The sequence below is a fragment of the Vipera ursinii genome, assembly GCF_947247035.1.
Source record: "Vipera ursinii genome assembly, chromosome: 1".
Lineage (NCBI taxonomy): Eukaryota > Metazoa > Chordata > Lepidosauria > Squamata > Viperidae > Vipera > Vipera ursinii.
This window is the reverse complement of record NC_139512.1, coordinates 109,111,277-109,135,220: the sequence shown is the minus strand read 5'-3', so window position 1 is coordinate 109,135,220 and position 23,944 is coordinate 109,111,277. Positions and strand designations below refer to the sequence as shown.

Genomic DNA, 23,944 nt, shown 5'->3' with positions numbered 1-23,944 from the left:
CCCCCTCCCTCCTCCCCTCCCTACCTCCCCCCTATCTCCCCCCCTCCCCCTCCCCCTCCTCCCTCCCCTACCTCCCCCCCTCCACTTCCCCTCCTCCCCCCTCCCCCCCCCCGACTTCCCAGAGCAAAATACAAGGTATATATCTAAAAGGCAATCATAAACAATCATATACTAACAATTATAAACTCTAAAATCCATCACTCTCTAGCTTGTATATAGTAAACCAATCCTTAATAATACTAAATATATATAAAAAACTAAAATAAAAGAAAACTAGCATCATTCCCATCTATATTCTTCCACAAGTCACTATTACCTTAACATATTCTCATTTGCACATTAATAAATAGTTCTTACACAAATTAACCCACATTAACCCACAAAACTTTCTTCCTCTTCCTCTGTAGTAAGTTGTCCATTAATTCCAAATTAAAAAAAAAATCTATTACCATACATAGCATCCCAAAACTTTTTTTTTTTTTAAAAAAAAAAAAAAACACAACTACCACTTAACTATAAATATTTTGTGGAAGTTCCATAGATTTCTACTGATCTTATTTTTTTTCCTTTTTTGAGCGTTTTAAGGCAGCACGCGTCACCCTCTGTTCTCTAAGATCATCCAAAAGAGTTGCAGCTTGAACTCCTCCTGTACCCTTCTCGTCTATCTGTGCATCTTCATCCTCTTGATGTTCTCCTTCTCCAGATCCCTCTGCAGCTTCCAGAAGTGTTGATGGGGTTACTTTCAAGACATTATTATAAAAATCATGCGCTTGCTTCACATTACTCAAACAGTACCTTTTGCCATCATACATGAAGCTCAACCCAGCTGGGATCTCCCATCTGAACCTTATATCTCTTTGCTTGAGCTCTTGCACAAGAAATATAAAATCCTTCCTTCTCTTTAAAATCTTTGGAGGAATTTCTTTTAGAACCAAAACTTGTTGACCAGCAATCACAACTTTGGTATCGTAGGCAGCTTGTATAACTTCATCTCTAATTTCCCTTTTTACAAAATAAACCACCACATCTCTAGGCAACTTTCTCTGTTTAGCAATCCACGAATTCACACGAAACACTTTGTCCATACCTTGTTTTAATTCAGATGCTGGATGGTTCAATACTCCCTCAAAAGCCTCAGAAACCAGCTGCTTTAAATCTTCCTTAATATTCTCTTTTAGGCCTCTAATTCTCACAGCAAACTGCATCTGGTAAAATTGAGCCAAGCTCTGTTCACTGTTGATTTTGTCTTTTAAATCTTCAATTTCCAATACTTTTGCTTCTAATAAAGCATTCTTTTGAATCAAATCTTGCACTTGATCATCCAGCACCTCCACACATTTAGCAACTTTTTGCACTGAGGACAAAATGTCTACCTTCATTTCTCTAAGTTTCTGTTCCATCCTTTCTTCCATTCTCTGCTCCAATTTCTCCAATTTCTCCTCCATCTGTAGAAATTTAACACCCATTGACTCCAAAATTAACTGGGTATGTTTTTCAAGATCCTTCGATGTCAATACATCAGGAGAATGCAACGCCTGCAGCAATGATTGTTGTTGCACCGGAGAATTTCCAGCACTCCGAAAAGTTCTAGGGGGAGGTTTAGCCGCCATCTTTTACTTACAATTGTGACGCACTTTCACTTTAAGTTTTAAGCAAAGTCCATCAAGCTTGAGAGTAAAATAAAATCTTCTTCATCTCTTCATCTTTCCCTCTTGTACTGCTCTGCCTGCTCTTTCCCTTTCATAGTCTCTCCTTCAAGCAGGGATGGTCGCAGACGCCTGGCTCTGCTCCATGAAGTCCGGAGCAGAGACGCTAGCCAGCTGGGAGCAGCCCAGGCTGCGGGGGAGTTCAATCCTTCAGCCGCCCAAGCTCCAAGCTCAGGCGGCCCCGGAGAACTCAACCCCCACCTGGGGGCTCACCTCCTCCTCTTCTCCCGAGGAGGGGGCTTCAGATTCGCCCGAACAGCTGATCGGCGCTGTTTCGGGCGAAAAAACACCAGCTGAGCCGCGGGCAGCCCGGGAAGGCTCCCTCCGTCGCCGCGGAGCCACCGGAAGTCTTATATGCATTTTAGTACTTTGCTGACATTAAGATGACTTCAAAATTATTCCAGATTTGATTTTCTTTATTGAAGGCTGGGGAAAAGTCTTTGAAAACAATTATGCTCATTCCCAGAATATGAATAAAATTATTGCCCAAACAACTAGTAAAAACAACAATAAAATAAAACAGGTATTTGAATTTACTTGTAGTGCGGGTGTATTTTTATTTTATCTTATTTTAAATTGGGTATGTTTGATATTGTATTTTAAGCGGCCTAGAGTGACTTTGATTGTTGCAGCAAAGAAATATATTGAACAAATTAGTAAATAAATCTAAATTGTACTCATATACAGTATAAACATTTGAAAAGTTACTATTTCCAGTATTAAAATATCAGGATTAGTTAGTTTCCTCTGCTGAACTTCTGCTACCCATGTCCTCAGGAAGAAAAACCTTTTGACAATAACTTCCCTTGTTGTGATTCAACTATAAAACTCTTTGTCTTCTAGGAGGCACTGGCAATATCCCAGAAGAGATCCATGATGACAGCTAAATTTATCTCAAACTAGTCCATTTATAAGTTTTAATTCATTGAATTGTCCAATTAAGCTCCTGTGGTATTAACTGTACTGCACATTTTAATTCACAATGGACTAGAGGTATTTTGTGCTCTTTTTACAGCATTGCAATCAGAGATCACTACATTCCAAGCTCAATCTGGTTTAGACAAATTTCACTGGGCAAATCCTTTTTCTCTAGTTCATGTTCAGCATCTTGGCTCTTTTGAGCTAAGATACATGTCCTAAAGCCTCATTTCAACTGTCCTCTGCAGGAATCCCTGCAGCTAACAGCTCCCTTTCACTATCCATCCTTCTCCTTGGGAGAGAAAGTAGACGATACTGAGAAAAATAAGAGAAAAAGTAGGTCAAAAGTAGAGTTATCAGAAAAAGAAAAGAGAGGTCAGAGAGAAATAGTATCTTGGCTTACTTTCAGCTCAGCTCCTACTCCTTGCATTGTTCCTTCTTTTCACACAACCAATTAGCTCGGCTGCTTTTGATGCAAAAACAAACCATGCACATCCGTGAGCTTAAGACGTAATCCCACTTTTCCATATATTTATCCCAATTATCCCACCTCTCTGTAGATGTCCTTAGCTGTCTCCTAATATCAGTCAGAAAGGAATTGCAACTCCATAACTCAAGAATCCATAGCTGCATTCCGACATTCTTATTTGTTAGGATTGTTGCTCTCTTCTGTTCTCACATACTCCCTTTTCCTACCTCTCAGTTCTACAAAGGAGCTCCTTCACATTCTTCAACCTTCACAGAGCAGGAAAATCTGCATGCAGAACTTTCTGAGATAACATATTAGTGGGGAGTGATTAACCTTTGGCCCGCTTTTATTATAAAAAGGATAGTACTTTATCAAAGAAACATAGTCCATTTTGTTACAGCATTCATTTGGAAATCCCGCTGGAAATGCTTTTGGGTGCAAATACTGAAGATCTTTGAAAAACTGAAACAAATTGCCAAGTTCAAGATCTCTTTTCTAGATCTGGTCAGTCCAACTTTAATAATTCTGAAATCAGGCAAACACCCTCTCTTTTTACTGTACGCTGAAGGGGAGTTTACCTCAGCAGATGGCAGCACCTGACCAATGTCTAGTTGGCATTTGAATGGGTGACTGCCAAATAATGTTTTCAGAAATATCAGATCCATTCTCTGCTGTTTTCTTAGAAAGCCAGAAAATACTGGTTTTGCTAAGGTTGAACACGACTTGCTGCTGCTTAAATCTAGAGAATTAATATCAGATCAGAGTATACTGTACAAAATAGAATGAAATAGCCTTCCTAAAAGTAGAAGCCAAAAGAATACATTTGGGAATTTGTATATAGTTATAAACACCGTGTGATGGGGTAAGCTCCCATCTTTGCCCCGGATCCTGACAAGCTAGCACTTTGAAAACATGAAAATGCAAGTAGCTAAATAAGTACCACTTTGGTGGGAAGTTTAACAGCATTCCTTGCACCAGGGCATATAGTCACGCTAGCCACATGACCACGGAAGCGTCTTTGGACGATGCTAGCTCCCTCCATTAAGAAACAGAGATGAGCACTGCCCCCTAGAATTGGACTCAACCGAACAGGGGAAACCTTTACATATTTATGAACTACAAAATACTTCATTCATTTGTGGCATCCTAAATTCATTCTATTCTGGGAATACGTCGTTATAAAAATTCACCGATACAGCTTTCCCATTTTAATTTATTTCTTTGTGTTCCACCTATATTACTTTTACAAATAACTCAAGGTGACTAACAGCACACTCTCCTCCTATTTTCTGCACAACAACCCGGTGGGCTGAGAAAGAGTGACTGGTCCAAAGTCACCCAACTGACTTTCGTGACCAAGGCAGGACTTGAACTCATGGTCTCCAGCTTTCTAGCCTAGTGCCTTAACCACTAATCCAAACTGGCTCTCTGATGACTTTTGCTGATTTTTTTTTAATCTGATTTTTTTTCAGATCTTCACAGCCTATATGGAAACTGATGGCTGGACAGGAAAAGTGGACCCTTCTCTGCAACAGTTCTTATTGCCAATAGATTTGTCTTTCAAAAATATACATTTATGACCTCAGTTATTCAATGGATTAACGACCAAATGTTACCTGAGATATATGAATGAATTGCTGACTCTATATGGACCAGTATAGCAAAATATGGCTATCCTTCTCTGAAACTGTTAGGAACTTTTCTTTAAAAAAGTACTGTATTTGTATCTTTATATATGTGTGAATTTTCTATTAAAAACTATTTTTAAAGAATACAAACACCAGACAGCAATGTTAACTACAGCACTCCAAGGCAAACTTCTTTTTCTGTCTCCTACCTCTCAAACATTCAACAAGAAAAACAGATCAGATAGTAGACTTATATCTGCTTGTGTGAGTTGGGCTGTGTGTTCATATGCGTGCGCCAGCCTACCACTCACATGGCCCAGTTGCAAATAGGCTGCGGCCTGGTAGGGGGCTGCAGCCCACAGATTGGGGATCCCTGATGTAGGGTAAAAACAAGATAGTCAGAAACCCTAGCTTTGGAGTACTACGTGATGGAACATCTGAAGGGCTGACATTGCTCCTCTGTGACCATTGACCTGGACCTTTCTACACAGGAAGGAGTAGAACCACTGTGTTTCAGTGACTCCTAATCTTGCAGGCAGTCCGGAACTATATTGTGATCAACAGTATCAAAAGCCACTAAGATGTGTAGCAAAATGAAAATGCCCACCATCCTTTCATCCAAATGCTGCCAAAACTCATCCCGGAGGGCAACCAATACAGTTTAAGTTTTATCCCCAGGCCTGAATCCTGACTTTTATGTGTCTAGACGATTTACTTTTTCCAAGATTCTCTGTAACTGTTGCCTTACCACATTCTCCATAAGCATCTCTACAAAAGGAAGCTTGGTCATAAAATGATAGCTTTCCAGCATACGCAGATCCAAGGCAATAAAATAGAAACATATTTCAGCAGCAGATCAACTCACATATGTTCCAAAATAAAAGCCAGGTCAATGTGTGGCCAGATCAGGCTTATAAACACCTGGGAGAAAGGTATTTTTATTGTGGTCATGAATTTTTGAGCCACCTCTGACTTTAGAAGGCAAGATTAAAATTACCCAGAATTAATTTAACAATTCCTTACTTAAACATTCTGTTCAATATCTGGGGAATATTACAACAGAATAACAGAATTGGAAGAGACCTTGGAGGTCTTCTAGAGTCTAGACCAAGGGTAGGCAACCTTGGCTCTTTTATGACTCGTGGACTTCAACTCCCAGAATTCCTGAACCAGCCATGCTGAGGAGAAAGGGAGAGATTTCTAAGCTGAGCCATGCTGGCTCAGGAATTATGGGAGTTGAAGTCCACGAGTCATAAAAGAGCCAAGGTTGCCTACCCCTGGTCTAGACCAACCCCCTGCTCAAGCAGGAAACTCTGGAGCCAAGTCATTCCACCGATTAATTGTTCCAATTGTCAGGAATGTGATAAATGGACAGAGATGTTGCTTCATGTCTTCTATTATCATTTGGAACAATAATTAATCAAACTCATAAGCAAGAATCTACTAGAGAATTGCATAGCCGCTCCTTAAAAAAATAACAGATTTTTCCCTAACCTGACTACTTGCTGGTCAGAGCTGCTCCTTATTCACAGTCCAGTCCTTCAACACAATCTTATAAAATATTAAAACAAAATTGAGTTTGCCAGCAATACAGATTTACACTTGCCAAAAAAGCTGGGGTAATTTTGAGAAGTAGGAAACCAAGTTATAGATGAGGCTACTTTGTCTAGACTGTAGCATTAAGACATTTAGAAAGAAGAACAGTTGCCATCTGTCTCTATTATAATAGAGCAAAATTTCTGAAGGAGGAAATATGGTAAAATAGGTGCTACTCCAATGTACTACAACTAGCACTTTTTCTCTTGCTGCCCAAAAGAGTAATAAAGCTGCCATTTTAGTTCTGTAATTGAGGGAAAAGATTCAGGCAATATTTTATCAAAGCACACACTTTTATGGCCTAGAAGCCACTAGTGAAGCCCAAAACATCCATATACTCTCCGTACAAATTACTGAACCATCTTCAAAAAAGGACAAAGAGATGACTTTATCAGTCAAGTTAGCTGATTCAGCAGCAGCCTTTTCCCCCCTGATTTCCTTTAACATAAGGGTCAGAGAGCATGAAAGGGAGGTGCACTGGAGCAGAGAAGACAAAAAGGTCTGCAATGTGGTGGTACTTGCAATTCAGGAGGATTTCAACTGGTAAAGAACAGGGATGATGGTAAAAACAGGCGGTTGTGGGACAGTGTATGTCCACATGGTAACTGGTGATTTAACAAATTAAACTCTGATTCTACAACTCTAAGCATCTAAACAAAATTAGTGTGAGTGTGTGTGTGTGTGTGTGCGAGAGAGAGAGAGAGAGAGAGAGAGAGAGAGAGAGAGAGAGAGAGAGATCATCTAACTATCAACTAAATATAGTTAAAGATTTATTAATAGCCTAGTTATGTGCTTCAAAGTATGAAATTCTCAACAATATGAGAAAGAGCATAAACAGCCAGATTCAGAGTTCTCTGTCACCTATATTATAAGGATTTGGTCCCAGTGAAGCTCAGGAACTGGTCTCAGGCTCCTGAACCTGGGAAAGAACATTGGGGGTGGGGAAAGGGGACTGAAAGGGGGGAAAAAGAAAAATCAGTTTACACCAACATTATTATCTATATACAAATCTGATTAAACCCACAGATAGGAAGGACAAGTAACTTTCACTGGACCAGTTACAGGAAATGTTAGTATTAGTATTTCTACAAATGCTAGAAATCATTACACTAATTTTCAAGCAAACCGAATATTGTATTAAAGAATTATTGAAACAGCTTTTGCCTACTTTCAGAGAAAACAAATGTGCTTATTGTGAAATCTGTGAGCAATACAGGAATTCTGAACAATCAGGAATCCTTGCAAGGAACAGGCATATGCATGTGCTGTTCTACATGTATAGGTTCCATAAGATAAAGACATCAAGACAATTCTCTCATCTCTTAGCTTTGTTCTCTCTGTATCTGCGTAGATTTTATCTCATTGGAGCCTGACCAGGATACGAATCTGTGCTTTCAATCCCCAATCCTCCTGCTACTTGTCTGTACTGTATGCCCGTGAAAAAGTCTTTCTGATTGACTAACCATATAAATCCATTTCTCTAGCTGCCTAGCAACCTCTGTCTCAAACAATTGCACGATCTGCCTAGCATGTTTGAGAGTTTCTAAAATGTAAGACCCGCAGTTCCATTAGAGCACGGGTGTCAAACTCACCACATCACATGATGTGTTGCGACATATTGCGACTCTTTTTGCATTGACGGCAATGGAGTGGGCGCAGCTTCAGTATGATGAAACCCCCCTGCGGGCCGGCAGTTTGATACCCCTGCATTAGAGCTACTGATAAAACAATACAATCATTTTATAAATCAGTTTCGGCTCACAGGTTTTCTAATTTTACATTACCCAATACATCTGCCAAATGGCTCAAACAAGCACTTAACTCCATTAAGGAAATATCTTCCTTTAATTACTCTCTTTTTAAAAAAAATAATGCAATGTTGGTTTCTTAGAAGAAGTTAACAGCAAACCATTTTAGTTTTGCTGCCATTTGCACATGTCCATGAAGTCATCAGGTGGCAGGTCAACTGAATGGAGACTACATTGTAGGCTAATAAAGGGAAAATAAATATACACATTTGTTCCTAGACCTAGAAGATATTCAAAATTATAGCAATTTGAGGAATGCCATCCTACAGGAAGTAACCTGATGAGCAAATAACTCTGTGAGAAGAAAGCTATAATGAAAAAAGACTGTCCTGGTTATTCTTTAAAAAGCTAAGTATATATTTACTGTTCATTAGTCTCCAGTAGTTATTTACCTGGCCATTTTTAAGATAACAAGAGCTGTACTTAGGGTATAGGTAGCTAAAATGTGGCATATATACATCAGGATTAGGTAGATATGGAAACCTGGCCGTAGGATAGGCAAACCTGGGCTTTCCTGTCTCTCCAATGCTATATTATGGTCTATATCAGGGGTGTCAAACTCAATTTCATTGAGGGCCGCATCAGCATTGCAGCTGCCCTCAGGGGGCTGGGTGGGTGTGGCCTGGGTGGGTGTGGCTAAAGTGCGTATGGCCTACCGGGTGGGCATGGCCAGCTCTACATCATTCGCATCAAGGGTGCTTATGGAGGCCTGGGCAGGAGTGGGACAGATCTGAGGGTCTCTGGCAGAAGGAGGGTCTCTGGGCCAGGGCCAAGGCAGTGGGGGCCGTTCCCTCACTGTTTCCAGGATGGCTTCGCGGGCCGCATGAAACAACTTCGTGGGCCGGATCTGGCCCCCGGGCCTTGTGTTTGACATGTCTGGTCTATATCATGGCTCAACAGGGCCCCACATCTAAATAAGTTGTTTACTGGAATGCCATTTTAGATAACCTGTCCATGACTCATAGCAAAATTCAAAGATTGAGCTTTCAAGAGGACAGGTTTTTGTTTTTTTGTTTTTAAAAAGCCCTGCATTTATTGTACTTTTCTTCTCCATTTAATTTGGCAAAGTAGATGCTTCTGGTCCACCCACTCATAATCACAGTTGTTTACTGACATATTGTCCGGATTAGATTAGCTACTGTGGTTTAGGTCTATGAGAAGGCAATTAAGGTAAGGACTATCAATACTGTCAATGCCTGAGTCTTGCATATTCTTTCTGGAAGGAGTTTGTTTGAAATTATTTCACAATGCAAAGACCCATAAAAATGAAACATGGTTTTGTGAGTCTTTCAAAGAAATCCAGTTTGTTCTACAATAATCTTGAAAAACTGCAACCTCTCAAATCCACTTCATCTTAGATGCAGTATGATTTTCAGGATCACATCTAAGAAGTAACCATTCACGCTCTGCTATTTACTTTGGATAAATTGCGTTGCCTCCACATTCTCTCTAGATGAGAAAAAAATGCTATTTCTTCCACTGTCCATTTCATGAGAACCTAAAGCAAAATGGAAAGCCAGCCCTAAATTTTGGCATGCTGATAACAGAAAGCAGATTAACAATCAACAAGGGCACACAAACTTTTAAGAAACCCAGCCATGTGTAACGATATAATCTATAGCTCACTCTTGGGTAATATTTGTTAGAGAAATTTGAAATCAAGAGGTCAGAATGTGCTGATACACGAAGAACAAAGGACATGTACTTTGCATTGCAAAATCTTGTCCCAGTTAGGGGCAAGGACAGGTTACAGTTTTAACATAGAACTGTAAAGTTAGAGACCTGTTGAATTAGTAGTTGGTTTTGCCAACAACAGAAATTACATTTATCCATTGTGGGATTGTCCAATGAAGGCCCTCTCTAGCCGTCTTGGGAAATTTCACTCACCTGCTCTCTCCAAAGTAAATGAGACCAGGTGACTGAGAAACCTGAACTGTTTTCCTTCCCATTAGTCTACAAGAGACTAGTGGAAAAAATCTAAGCAGTTAATTGGATGCACAAGGCATTCAGGAGGCAAGCAGTCTCGAGGCAACAGTCAGCACAGCACAATAATAAATCCCTCAGTCCAAAAGATAGTTCCATAGGTACCACTGCGTCTACATCAGATTGTCCGCAACCATATCTAAATCAGAACAGAAAGACACTTCTTGCAGACAACATAAACAAAATTCTTTTTCATATCTAATAATGTGTGCAAACACCTAATTAATTTTTGTACCTACTCAGTAAAAGCAACCACCAGACTTGGTAGTTTCTGGACCTGTTAAGACTGGGAACTAAAATGTCCACACACATAGATCTTTATCAGGTTGCCAGTTTTGTTGGTTTGAATCACTTGAAACTGGAGTTGGGGAAAGTCAAAGTTGAATACTTTTATATGTTGTATATTTAAAAAGGCTTGCATGGACAAAACACTTATCAGGAAACATGTTTCTTTCTTGCCAGATGTGTAGCATGTCAATTGCTTGTTTTAGCTAATTATTAATGATCAAAATTAATTAATAAATTGATGAGAAGAATTAAGTTAGCAGCTAATTAGGCTGGCTCACTTGGCAGAATGAAGGTTATTCAGGTTGAAGGCTACTGTTTGGGGCAGTCAGAGGTAAGGGAAGAGAGATATAAAGAAGAATTGATGTCTGAATGGTGAAAAAAGAATGATTAAAATGTTGGTTAAGGGATGAGCCTGGGTTCTGCTTCACGCAGCAAAATATCTTGATTCAAGCTTGCAAATTTGATACTGATTTAGCACATGAACTATAGAACAGTAAGTGTCTGTACGTCACCAATTATTCAGATGCCAAGGTACTGTGTTTCAAAAATAGATAAAACACCTTATTCTGTGGGCAAAAGAGACACAGGCGCGGTCTATCTTTTAACACAAACATCAAACAACTTTAAAAGCAACTGCAAAAAAAAAAACCTTGCAAAGAACTAAGGAAAGGAGAAATAGATCAACATATTTCTATTCATTACTTAGTGGGAATATAGCACAGCCAAGCCATGGCAGCATCCTGTGGATTTGAAAAGTCCTATTCATTCCCACTAGTGAATAGCAATATACAGGTCTTGCTTAAAGTTGGCTGTTTCACTGGAAAAAAGAGAGATTTCAAAGCTCTGCTTAGGAGAAATATCCTCTGGATTGGCAGCAACATTTTCTAGCAGCCTCAGATAATTGTTTCCTAGGGCAACATATTATTAAGTGAATCTCTTCTCAAGCTTTGGAAAATTTGCAAAAAGGAAAAGAAAAAAGATTTGTGGTATCAAATCTTAAGGGACTTTTTCTTTACATATTTTTCAGATTTGGAAATATATGTATACTTTACACTAAGGAAAATCATCACTTGCAGAATAAATTTCTTGGGGAAAACAAAATGAGCAGTGTTTCCCAAATATTTGCTCAGACCAACCTTGTTTCTTGCCAATCCAGAAACCAAAGATTTAGCCGCTGGAATCCTAGCTGGCTTGTAGGTCTGTCATTTTCCCCAACTCTATTGTCAAGGTTTAAGTCCTAAAGTGAGAAAGTCAGTTTGGTGTAGTAGATAAGGCATTAGGCTAGAAAGCAGAAGACTGTGAATTCTAGTCCTGCCTTAGGTACAAAGCTAACTGGATGACATTGGACCAGTGGTTCTCTCTTAGCTCCAGGAAGGAAGCAGGTAGTTGCTAGGAATTAACACTGGCTCAAAGCCACCCAGTCGACAAAAAAGTTGCCATAATAACTCTCTAGGAACAGCACCCCCCACTCCAAGATTCTCATGGTTCCTAGCCTCATAATGTTTAAGAAGTCTCAGAAGCGCTGGCTGTTCCCTCAGATTTTGGGCTAGGATGAATGCTGAGCCCCTATAGAATTTTAACTGATTGAGGAATTGCCCTTTTTGGACATACACAGTTTGCATTTCTTACTGTTTTACTGTTGTATTTACTGCTGTATTCCAACTGAATGTTATGGAGTTGGGCAGCATTATAAATCCAATAAATAATAAGTCTGCACATACATTTTACAATGACGTTCACCTCTAGTTTGAAAGCAGCATCTCCCCCTATGGTGAATCTTACAAACTCAAGAAGATAGAGGTCATGCATTTTGACGGAACCACAGCCAAACTTTTAAGTAGCAGGAGAAAGAAAACTTGATCTAGTTAATCGTAATTTTTGTAGGTGAAGGGTATGCTTACCCATTCTTGGCACTACCGTTTACCATTTTCAGATGGGAAATGTACACTGCGTAAAACAAGCATATAAAATAATGCCACACTAGTCCCCTTTTCCCAGGCTCCTGAGTTGCAGTGACCTCTTTTCACTCTCCAATACATTCTGTTGGCACAATAGAAGCAACACTCTGTGAAAGCCCAAAAGAGATTGTCCATAGGTTCTCCTAATGAGAGTACAAATCCAAAGATGCCTTCAGCAAATTTGCTCAGGGACCCTTCCTCTCCTAGGGACAATATACTGCAATTCATCTCTAGGTATGAATGCCAATTTTCAAGCACCATCCATTTCGTTTCACAGATGCTCAGCCATGAGCTTACTTTTTTCAGGTGAGAGCTTCTGCCTGAGTGAATGTGTTGATTCTATCTTGTTCTGTGAATAGCAAACAAAGGCTAATGGAGTGGGGTGAAGGACTGATGTTCTCTGGCAACTCTGAATTAGGCAACCCATTTCCAAACAGTGCTCATGGGACCTTCAGAAATCTTTATGTCTTTCATCCTGAATATTCTGGAAGCCAAAGGAAAGCCACCGCTATCCAAATATTCTCAGTTGTTTCCAGGAGCTATAATCAAATCTAATTAATAAGAATACAGAAGGGAGATTACTCTCAAGACTAAAGTGCTGCCAGTGATCAGTGAAAGTGATTGGTGCCCAGCATTTAACCATGTAAAGTTTAATACCTGTAATTGCAAAGGCCTATCCCTTGTGAGTGAGGGAGGTTTTGTTCTGAGGCAATTTATGCAAGCAAAAGTGAAGATGGTGAGTGACCCCACCTCTGTGTTTTTCATACTGAGGGACATTGTGTTTCAACAAGCCTCTGCTTATTAACAGCCCTAAGTCATGAGAATTGAAAATAAACTACCGTAATTTTTTCTATTCTGCCCAGCAAAATGTTCTACGGAAGACAAAGGTGAGCCTATTCCTACACAAGTAAGCCATTGACATTTAGAAGAATTTCATATGAATTATTCAGAATCGCTTCCTCTCACAGGAGCTGAATAGCAGTTAGATACCTCAGTGAAGTTTTAAAAATTAAACAGGTTTTAAACTTTGGTTTTCTGCTCCTAGAAGAAGAGTTGATGCAAAGCACACAGAAGAATGGCTGACTGACAGGAAGCTTGAGATGTACATCTCAAGGTTAGGCACCTACCACTCACTGGCTTGTTGTAGTCTCTTTTTTGCTGTCATACAACTAGCGGTAAATGATGTCTATGTTCACTCTGTTTAAATCCCTGACCTATATATTGGAGATTTCAGTTCATATAACAAAATGCAAATTAGACTTCATTAATTAAAATACCATTTAAATTTCCACCTCTGATCAATTTTTAGTCTGAAAAACAAATAAAATTACCCTACGATTAAATCCATTTTGCTACCTCTGACACTCTGTTCCCTAGTAGAAATGTAATGGTTTGGAATTGTTCAGCCTGAAAATCTGAGTTTAACTACAGGATGCCAAAATAGAAGCTGCTAAATCTGCATAGGATAAATGCAACATGTAAAAGAGATAGACAATTCTGAAAAACTCCCTTCTCTCTTTTCTTGAAACCACGAGTACAAGCCAGGATTTGTACATAGATGACATTCCTGGTGTCAATGAGATAGCCTTAAAAATGTTTTTGCAGAATCAGACTTTGTCCAACCAGGTGGTGGAGCAGCTGATTTGGCTGATCTCAAAATGCTAAGCACAACTGAATCACCTCTAAGTTTTGTTTGCCAAAAACACTACAGGGACGTGTCCATGAAGTCAGCAGGAATCAAGCCCAGCTTGAAGGAGACTTTCAAGGAGACACATGACCCTGCCTTGGCTAAGTCTTAATATGACAGTTTTGACTATGTGCAAATCCAGCCACTGCAACTTGTAAGCCATGACAGTACAATGTGCAAATCCAGCAGTTGTGGAGATACTGCTAGAATGTCATGGATGGTGCAAAAAAGTGGGTCTGCACACACACACACACACACACACACACACACACACACACACCCATGTGAAGCCAAACAGTGAGTTCAGAGATAGGCCTTCTCAGTAGTGATCCCTGCATTATGGAATACAGTCTTCCTGGAGGTGTGATTGGCTCTTATCTCCTTAGATTCAGGAAAACAGTTCAAAACAGTTCTTTGGCAGCTGGCATTGCCAAATCCAGGAACCTTCATATTCCAGGACAGCAACATAAAAGAAAACTGTCATATGCAAGCTTAAAAACAGTTAACTCTCACAGTTTTCCCAAAACAAAATCCAGGGCATTTATTGAACAATTTGTAAAAGTGATATGCTTCTCTGGGGGGGGGGGGAAACAGGAGGGAACCTTTTTTTCCCCATTACAGTATAATCTACTGACCTATTGGAGCTTCAGTATGATCCCTGAACATGAAAATATTTAGAATATTTAGAAGCATAAGTAGTAGAGATCAGAGCTTGCTTAAAAGTGAGGAAATGGAAGTACGGTAGTCATAAACCTGCCTCCTTTGAACTCCTCTAGTTCCTGAGTTCTAAATGGTTATCTGTTAGTTTACTCTAATGGCAGAAAGTGAAGAGGAACTGAAGAGTCTCTTGTTGCGGGTGAAGAAGGAGAGTGCAAAAGTTGGGTTGAAACTAAACATTAAGAAAACCAAGATCATGGCATCCGGCCCTCTCAATTCCTGGCAAATAGATGGGGAAGAAATGGAGGTAGTGACAGATTTTATTTTCCTGGGCTCCAAGATCACTGCAGATGGGGACTGTAGTCAAGAAATTAAAAGACGCTTGCTCCTCGGGAGGAAAGCCATGGCAAATCTAGACAGCACACTAAAAAGCAGAGACATCACCCTGTCAACAAAAGTGCGTATAGTCAAGGCTATGGTCTTCCCAGTTGCAATGTATGGCAGTGAAAGTTGGACCATAAGAAAGTCTGAGCGCAAAAGAATTGAGGCCTTTGAACTCTGGTGCTGGAGAAGACTCCTGCGAGTCCCTTGGACTGCAAGGCGATCAAACCGGTCAGTCCTAGAGGAGATCAACCCTGACTGCTCTTTAGAAGGCCAGATCCTGAAGCTAAAACTCAAATACTTTGGCCACCTAATAAGGAGGAAGGACTCACTGGAGAAGAGCCTAATGCTGGGAAAGATTGAGGGCAATAGAAGAAGGGGACGACAGAGAATGAGGTGGCTGGATGGAGTCACTGAAGCAGTAGGCGTGAGCTTAAATGGACTCCAGAAGATGGTAGAGGACAGGAAAGCCTGGAGGAACATTGTCCATAGGGTTGCGATGGGTCGGACACGACTTCGCAACTAACAACAACAACAGTTTACTACTTCCCAGCAATATGTTTTATCTACTCAATTTTAGGACGACAAACATGTAATTTTACTTCATAGGCATGGAATACTTTGGGAAGTCTACTAGAGAAGAATCATGTTGAGTTATAACAAACTAAGCATTTTGAAACAGCCCTTCTCAGTTTGCTGTCCTGAACAATGGGACAGATTGAGTGAAAGCTAAAAAAGGAATACAAGGGAAAATAGATATAAGCCATATGAGTCAGCAGTTTATCTCATGAATACCATCTCAACCCACATGGCAAGAAATGTGAAAGGAAATTGTGAGACTTCACCTTAATAAACTCATTATAACTGAGGATGTGAAATTTCTCTTAGAGTTCCCAAGATTCTGTATTTATCCTAGAGCTGCATTACACATAGCTTCCAGAAACCTTGCTCTCCTTAGCTATATTGGGTCTGACAGACAGCAAACCACATGGCCCTAGCCCACATAACCAATGGTCATGCTACTTGGCAATGTTGGGGCTTATAAACGAAGACATCCAGACAACCCAAGGTTAGGGGAAATAGTTTTCAAGGTTTATTTGTGGGGCAAGAGCTTGAATAAGGTCTGTTACTTTTTCAGCAGCATGGCATGAACATCACACACAGAAAGATACATATATCATGAGGAAAAACAAGAAGGAAGGCACATTAAAAATTGATTCATCATTGTAGGGAAGAAATATAAGCATCTGGGAAGAGTGTAGTTTCAAAACTAGTCTTCCTTCTGCCAAATAAGAACAATTATGTGTTATCAATCCCTTTCAGCAACAGAGGGATAGAATCAAGATCATGTGAAGTGTTAATACCACTTTATAATGTCTTGGTAAGATAGCACTTGGAATAAAACATCCAGTTTTGGTCACCACAATACAAAAAAGATGTTGAAAGAGTGCAGAGAAGAGCAACAAAGATGATTAGGGGACTGGAGGCTAAAACATATAAAGAACAGTTGCAGAATTGGCAATGTCTAGTTCAGGGGTCTTCAAACCCTTTTATGACTCATGGACTTCAACTCCCAGAATTCCTCAGCCTCAGCTTACCTGGCTGAGGAATTCTGGGAGTTGAAGTCCATGAGTCATAAAAGGGACGAGTTTGAAGACCCTTGGTCTAGTTTAATGAAAAGAAGGACCAGCAATGTTCTATTATCTAAGGGGCTGCCACAAAGAAGAGGATGTCAACCTATTCTCCAAAACACCAGAAGGCAGAATAAGAAGCAATGGACAGAAAATAATGAAGGAAAGAAGCAACCTAGAACTACGGAAAAATTTCCTGACAGTTAGAACAATTAATCAGTGAAACCACTTGCCTCCAGAAATTGTGGGTGCTCCAACACTAGAGATTTTAAAGAGGAGATTGGACAACCATTTGTCTGAAATGGTATAGGGTTTCCTGCCTGAGCAGGAGATTGGACTAGAAGACCTCAATGGTCCCTTCCAACTCTGTTTTTCTGTTTCTCTGTTATTCATATTCTTTCTTCTGGCAAATTATCTGCTTCCTCCCCCAAACATTCTGTTACTGATAATTCTAGCTGCTGCACTCGCATATGTCACATACAAATACATCTTTGAGATTATTATGATTTTCTCTGAAAAACCTGACCAAAGAACAGAATTAGCCTTGTTTTCATATACAACATTTCTGACTATATACCTTGATCATAGTTCAGTTTTTTTATATGACTAAAACCTTTACGGAATAGAAGGTGCTGAACAGAGCAAAGGGGAAAAAAATACATGATCCTGCAGCTCAATCCAATCCTCGCACCATACACACTAATCTCTGCATGTACTGTGCAACCATCTTTATCTCAAGCCTTTTTGAATCAATGGGCAATTCGTACAAGTTGATACAGATCCTGTCCAAACCAGCTTTGTGGTGGATGCAGCAGTCTCAAAGCTGTAAAACTAGTAACTTGCCCAAGAATTGACACATAAGATAGAGATGGTATTTGAATTCCAAAACACAAAGCTGCTCTTTGGAAGCCCAGCTCTTACCCTTTTTAAAGATTTTTTTCCAACTCTCATCGTATATTCTCAAGTTCCAATACTTTTACATCCCATACTCCCAGCCCATAAGATCCATTAACCTCAACATATTCTCATATACCTTCAATATCTGTCTCTCTGCACCACCACTAGTGAACACACATACACGCTTTCTCTCTCACATACTCAAAAGAACATGCCATTCTTCTTGTTCTATATCAGGGGTGTCAAACTGCCGGCCCGCGGGCCGGATGCGTCATGATGAAACCGCGCCCACCCCATTGCCAGCAATGGGGAAAAAGCTCCAATACATTGCGTGACGTCACGTGACGTTGCGAGTTTGACATGCCTGTTCTACGTCATTCCCAAAAAATTCCAGTCACACTTCTGAACACCTTGCTGACTTTCTACTATTCTCCCAATCAGACAGTGGCAGCTGGGGAAGAAAAATTCTTCCCTTCATTTCTTCCTGGATAGCTGGGACACAATATTTTAAGAGGCGAACTGGTGGGTCAAAGCGGAAAAAACTGGAAGGAAAGAGAAGAAGAAAAAATGGTGCAATATGAAAACTTTCTCATAAAATTCCCCTTAAAAATATATAAAGAATAACACAGAGACCAAAGCACAAGCTTTAAATCTAGCCCTGCTAGTTTTTTATTCAGATTCCCTAATCTAAAACCCTGTAAACACCTTTCTATGCTCTCAGAACCTCAGCTTGTCCTTTTCAAGGTGTACATTTTTTGGCTTGTTTGGAATTGACTGCCAAATAGCATAGCAAACAAATCAGGGTTAAGCAAACCATGGCTGAACGTGCTATGTGAACCTAGTCGTATGCTGCAGTTAATACTAGCTCCCAACAAATATTTTTAACAGGAGTGCTCCTTGCTGCCTTTTTCTATTAATATCTGAGGCATTTTATTTGATTTTTAATAAATATTTAACAGTTTTGCCATGCAATGTATGCATGGTAACAAACTGCATTTGTGACTTGTTTTTTTAGTTATTAGCTTTCCTTTTCTGCTCATATGTTCTCCCTCTGCTTGGCCTCCTTGAAAATGAAACATTGTGCAACACTCAGCAAAAACAGAGTATATAGTGGAAACCAACACGATTTAGGCGGAACACATTTACTTCTGCATTATCTGACTTTTAGAGGTTTAGAAAACCCATTTTTCCTCTAGCAAGCACACCTCAAAATAGAAAATCAATTGAATGCACAAATGTGAACCTTGCTTTCTGAAATACCAAAGAAGACAATGAATCCTAGCCTAAGTCAGTAAATTAACAACTATCCTATCAAACATTAAATACTGTGCTGTAACCTTTAGAACAGTGTTTCCCAACTTTGGCCACTTCAAGATGTGTGGACTTCAATACCCAGAATTCTTCAGCCATCATGAAAAACTGCTTTAGAATCATGCTGTGCATGTATGTCTTTGTTCTATAAGTTTGTCTGGAGACATAACATTTTAAAAGCATCTCGGTTATGCAGTTACATTCTTGAACAAATCATACATCTGGGCATATTCTGAAATCCAATTCCTTTATTCGCTGGGTCACATCAATTGAGGGATTTATGGAACAATAACAAGGAGGAAGCTAACCTCACTTGGGGGGGAGCACTGTACCATATGGCTGGGGCTGCAGCAGAGAAAGCCTGCCTTATAGATCAGCCAAGTGTAAGTCCTTGGCAGGTGGCACCTTAAACATATCCTATGCCTGGGTGGATGTAATTGGGGATGGGTGGCTCCTCAGATAACTGGGCCTATGTATAATGTTCATATACTACCAGCTGCAATTCAGAAAAAACAATACAGTCAGCCTAGCTAAACTAATTACTAATTACTTCCTTCAATAAGTTACCCGTTTCAAAGATGCATTCATTGCAGGGAGGGTGGTTTGAGAATGATCTTTTGGGTTTATATTTCAGTATTTACTTTTTCTTATTGGTTGTGTTGTTCTTGTTATCTTTTACTTCTTTGAGCCTTCCTTCCAATACTGTAGAAAGCGAGGAATGAGTAAAAAATAGTCTTTTTGAGGAGACAGGTTGTAGCCCCACACATTCAGAAAGAGTACTTCAGGATCCCCTTTGTTTATTCAGCAAATCAGCAAATTATCTGTTAAACTAATAAACCAGATGGAATTGTAAAGATTCCACCTAGTTTTCACCCCTTTTCTCTTTGTATAAATAGGATTATACAGGAAGGCTCCTCTGTTAATTCTACCTGTTCAGGTAGAATTTTTCAGATGGTAGACTATATAAGTAGATGAATTGAGGCCTTTGAACTATGGTGCTGGAGAAGACTCCTGCGAGTCCCTTGGACTGCAAGGCGATCAAACCGGTCAGTCCTAGAGGAGATCAACCCTGACTGCTCTTTAGAAGGCCAGATCCTGAAGCTAAAACTCAAATACTTTGGCCACCTAATGAGAAGGAAGGACTCACTGGAGAAGAGCCTAATTCTGGGAAAGATTGAGGGCAAGAGAAGAAAGCGACGACAGAGAATGAGGTGGATGGATGGAGTCACTGAAGCAGTAGGCGTGAGCTTAAATGGACTCCAGAAGATGGTAGAGGACAGGAAGGCCTGGAAGAACATTGTCCATAGGGTCACGATGGGTCAGACATGACTTCGCAGCTAACAACAACAACAAGTAGATGATAGTCAAACAGCAATCACAGAGAAGACAGAATTGCTCAATTTGAACTCTGGAAATAAGAACAAAGAAGTGGCTCCACAATCAAAAGAAGACTCTCATAACTGAAGAATATGGGCCAATGTGACATCACAAGTAGTGCTGGAGACAAAGTAGAGACATCTGATTTGAAATTGCTGATAGTTTGATCAATGACAAATCGATCATTATTTGAGTCTAATTTAGCTTGCTGGGTTGCTAGAAAGGGATTTTTTGTTTGTTTTCTTTTATGGGTGAATATCCTCGTAATGCTATTAGGAACAATGCTATTAGGAACTTGTGCTTTGCTTACCAAACGAAAATAAGCTGGAAAGGAAAAGCATTAGGCTAGAAAATCAAGTTATTATCTGATTGTTCACTGAGAGAAATCAAGAACTTTATGTATATTTCATCACTCCATTTCTGTGAGGTGCCTAGGGCATAGATGTCAGATAGCCTTGAATAAACCTTGTTCAAAGAGTATTAACTAATGGTACTAACCTGCCATCTTCTACAAAATTCACCACTACCTCATGGCTGCACAGCTGCCATGTAAGTTGGCTGGCAACATTTTGTGCTAGATCTTAAACCAGTAGATATCACAATAAGCAAAGAGCAGATGATCAAGGGAAGGCTACACATCTGAACACCAATAAAAGAGGAAGAGAAAGTGCAGAGGAGCAAAGTGCCCAAACTGACCCTTTGACTAAGCAGATGTATTAGGAAGCCAACAAATAAAACAAAAAAATATGCTAATTTTATATAAGGGACTTCAGAACACCCAGTCTCCAAGTTGGACTAAAAAGCGTGGAGCTTTTGAAACAAGTTCAACTAAGGGTGCCTTACATGGATGTATTGATGCAAATTTCTTGGTAATAATACAGAAGACGTCTGAGATTCCCCCCCCCCCCAATTTCTTTTACAAACCTATAACTCTGGACTGGATGCTTCCATCCAAGTACAAACCAGGAACTGATCTGTGAAGATCAACTAGAGCAGTGGTCACAAACCTTTTGGTTTTTTGTGGACCAGAGAGATTGAGGTTTCACGTGCTGCCTGCATTGCATGGATGGGACTTCGCTTGTTTGCACAACCCAGTTTCTGGCATGCTAGGAACCAGTGCCAGTCCACAAACTGCGGGTTGGGGACCCCTGAGCTAGAGCCTGCCATCTATTGAGGTCATGATGCACTATTAAGATCAGAGTAATCTATACATTCAGCACTAAAATTCAACTAGCCAAGCCAATCTTACAGCCATTCTCTGGTCTTGCATCCTCCAGATGTACTGGACTGTGATTTAATAAATTCCCAACTCACATCCTTTTCATTCTGATAATGTAATCAGTGACAATATCTAAGTATGTTCTCTAAAGAGAAAGTTAAATGGAAAGAAAGCTAAGTGAGTACTAAATCTAAATGTGTATGAGGAAACTTGCCAAACTAATCTGCTCACTTGACTACACTTACACTATGTACTGCCTATATCTTGCTGTTTCTAATATGAAGACATAACAGAGCTGTTTTATCAGACCAGGCAAGACTGTAGTTTCCATGTTAATGTGAGGGGGGGGGGAGAATGTACTATGTTTTCTTCCAAGATAGAGGAGACTACATCAAAGGTGAGAAGATTAAATGATATATTATTTTTGTCAGAAGGACACATTGCAAACTTTTTATCTGGTCAGTTTTGGCAAAGCTCCACTATAGAAAACGCAGGAGTCCTATATTTTAAAATGTGCTGCCTCTTAAAGGTGTCATCCAGGCAGCTTCAAATATCCTGAATTCTTTAGTGTGAATTCTGTAGGTTTTTTTTTTAACAAAAAAAAGTTTGGTAAAGAAATATCCAATTTTTTTAATGGGCTTAAATTCAGTTATCTTTTCTCCATCACTAAAGGTTTCAGGATTAATGAATGCATATTTAAACTAAACTCCGCCTCTCAAATGTTAAACATGGGGAAGCAAGAGTCATGCTTTCAAAGGGAATATAACACATTTTAGATTGTGACCGGATAACTAAAAACCGCTCTCTGAAAAATTCACAGGACAGCTTAGGCATGTCCCCTTGGCTGCTTTGTCCCACTGAACTTTGGATATAGTGCTGAGTAAAAGCTCCAATCAGACTTTCAAACCCTGCAGGATGAAGCAGCAGAAACTGGCAGGGTTTTTATACCCCACACCCACTTCAGCATCCATGTTTCCTGGACCACCTCCTCCTCCTTTACCATCAAGACCTTTTTGATGTTCTTTCCTGTCCACATCTCCCAAAGACAAGCATAAAAAAATCCCTGATACAGCCACAAATATATATTGACATGGGAAGCAACCCTTCAAATATGCTGCCAACTATAGTCCAACTCTTACTATTCCCTTTCTGGTTGGGAATGATGACGGTGGCAGAGCAATTAAGTGGGAGGTCACCAGCTGCGAGAAGACTGGAAGAATAGCAGCAGCAGCAGCAGCAGCAGCAGCAGCAGCAGCAGCAGAATAATATTCTTGGGAAGCCAAGGAAACTCCCGGCTTCCTACGATTAGGGGACAAAGCCGAGCCTCATTCAAACTTTCCAGTTTCTCCAAGGAAGCCGCGCATTTGCTCAAAGGAAGTGAGGATGTAGTAAGGGCAGAGACCCTGCCGGCCTCCAGGGCAAGGATGGGCATGATGCAACAGATACGGTGGGAGGAGGGGATCTCTCCGGCGGAGTTCCGACAAAATACACCCTTCCTCACGCCGTTCGGGATTAACAGGGCAGTTCATCCGGAGGCACCAGCCTTTAATCCGGCTGCTTCATTCTGCAAGTCTGCAGGAGGGAAGGACGCGAGGGAGAAATGTGGGTGGGTGAGCTCCGCCGGCTTGCAACTTAACGCGCTGCAACGGGCACAGGAAGGGGCTGCAAGGCTGCAACCAACCCCCCCCTCCCCCGCGGCGCTTGCAAACCGCGACTATCGTAGAACGGATCGGCGGCACAATTTCGGGCGCTCGGCCACCCGTCCTTGCGCCGAACGAGGGATCTACACAACGCCGAGCCTGCCCAGACAGCCCATCTGCATCAACGAGCAAACGAGAAAAGGGGAGGGAGGAAAGGCGGCAGCAACACTCACCGAGCGTGCAAGCCGTCGCAGTCTCTGCTTCTTTGCCCGCCTCTGGCTGGAAACTCCCGAGAAACCGCCAACCCTCCGGCTTAGGTGTCTCTTGGCTTCCTTCCCTCCACTCCGGCTTTTCCTTCAAAGTGGTACAGACCAGGATGTCCGTGGAGGGTTTTTTTTTCCTTCTTCTTCTTCTACAGCTCCAGCTCACGCGCCGCCTTCGGTAGCTGGCGGGAATCGCAGCGCCTTTGCAGCTGGTTCTCCGGGTTACGCACGAAAGTTCGCGTCCCCCAGAGAGCTCACGTGAAGCCGACCGCGTCAGAGCTCGCCCTCACGCCTCTTTTCGTTCCTGCTCCCGTCACGGCACGCGCCTCGTGAGATGAGGTCAGAGACTGCTCCCTGCCCTGCCAAAGCACATAACATCCAAAGCGGAAAGTAGTCGAGCTCTAATAAAGGAAGAGTAACAATCCGGCCTTTGCCGGCTCTGGCTAGTAACGTAGGAATTTAGGAAAAAAGAAGAAGAAGAAAATACACGGAGGTACTGAAAAAAAATATCTTACAGTAGAGTACCG

General features: G+C 40.8%; 1 protein-coding gene across 1 annotated transcript in view; it reads right to left on the bottom strand.

Moving 5' to 3' along the window:
- SLC25A22 (solute carrier family 25 member 22) overlaps positions 1 to 23,672 on the bottom strand; it is a 70,954-nt gene extending 47,282 nt beyond the window's left edge. Inside the window, exon 1 of the mRNA XM_083350655.1 lies at positions 23,388 to 23,672. The gene's annotated coding sequence lies outside the window, so the exon portion shown is untranslated. The remainder of the gene's footprint in view (positions 1 to 23,387) is intronic.
- Between the last annotated feature and the right edge of the window lie 272 nt (positions 23,673 to 23,944).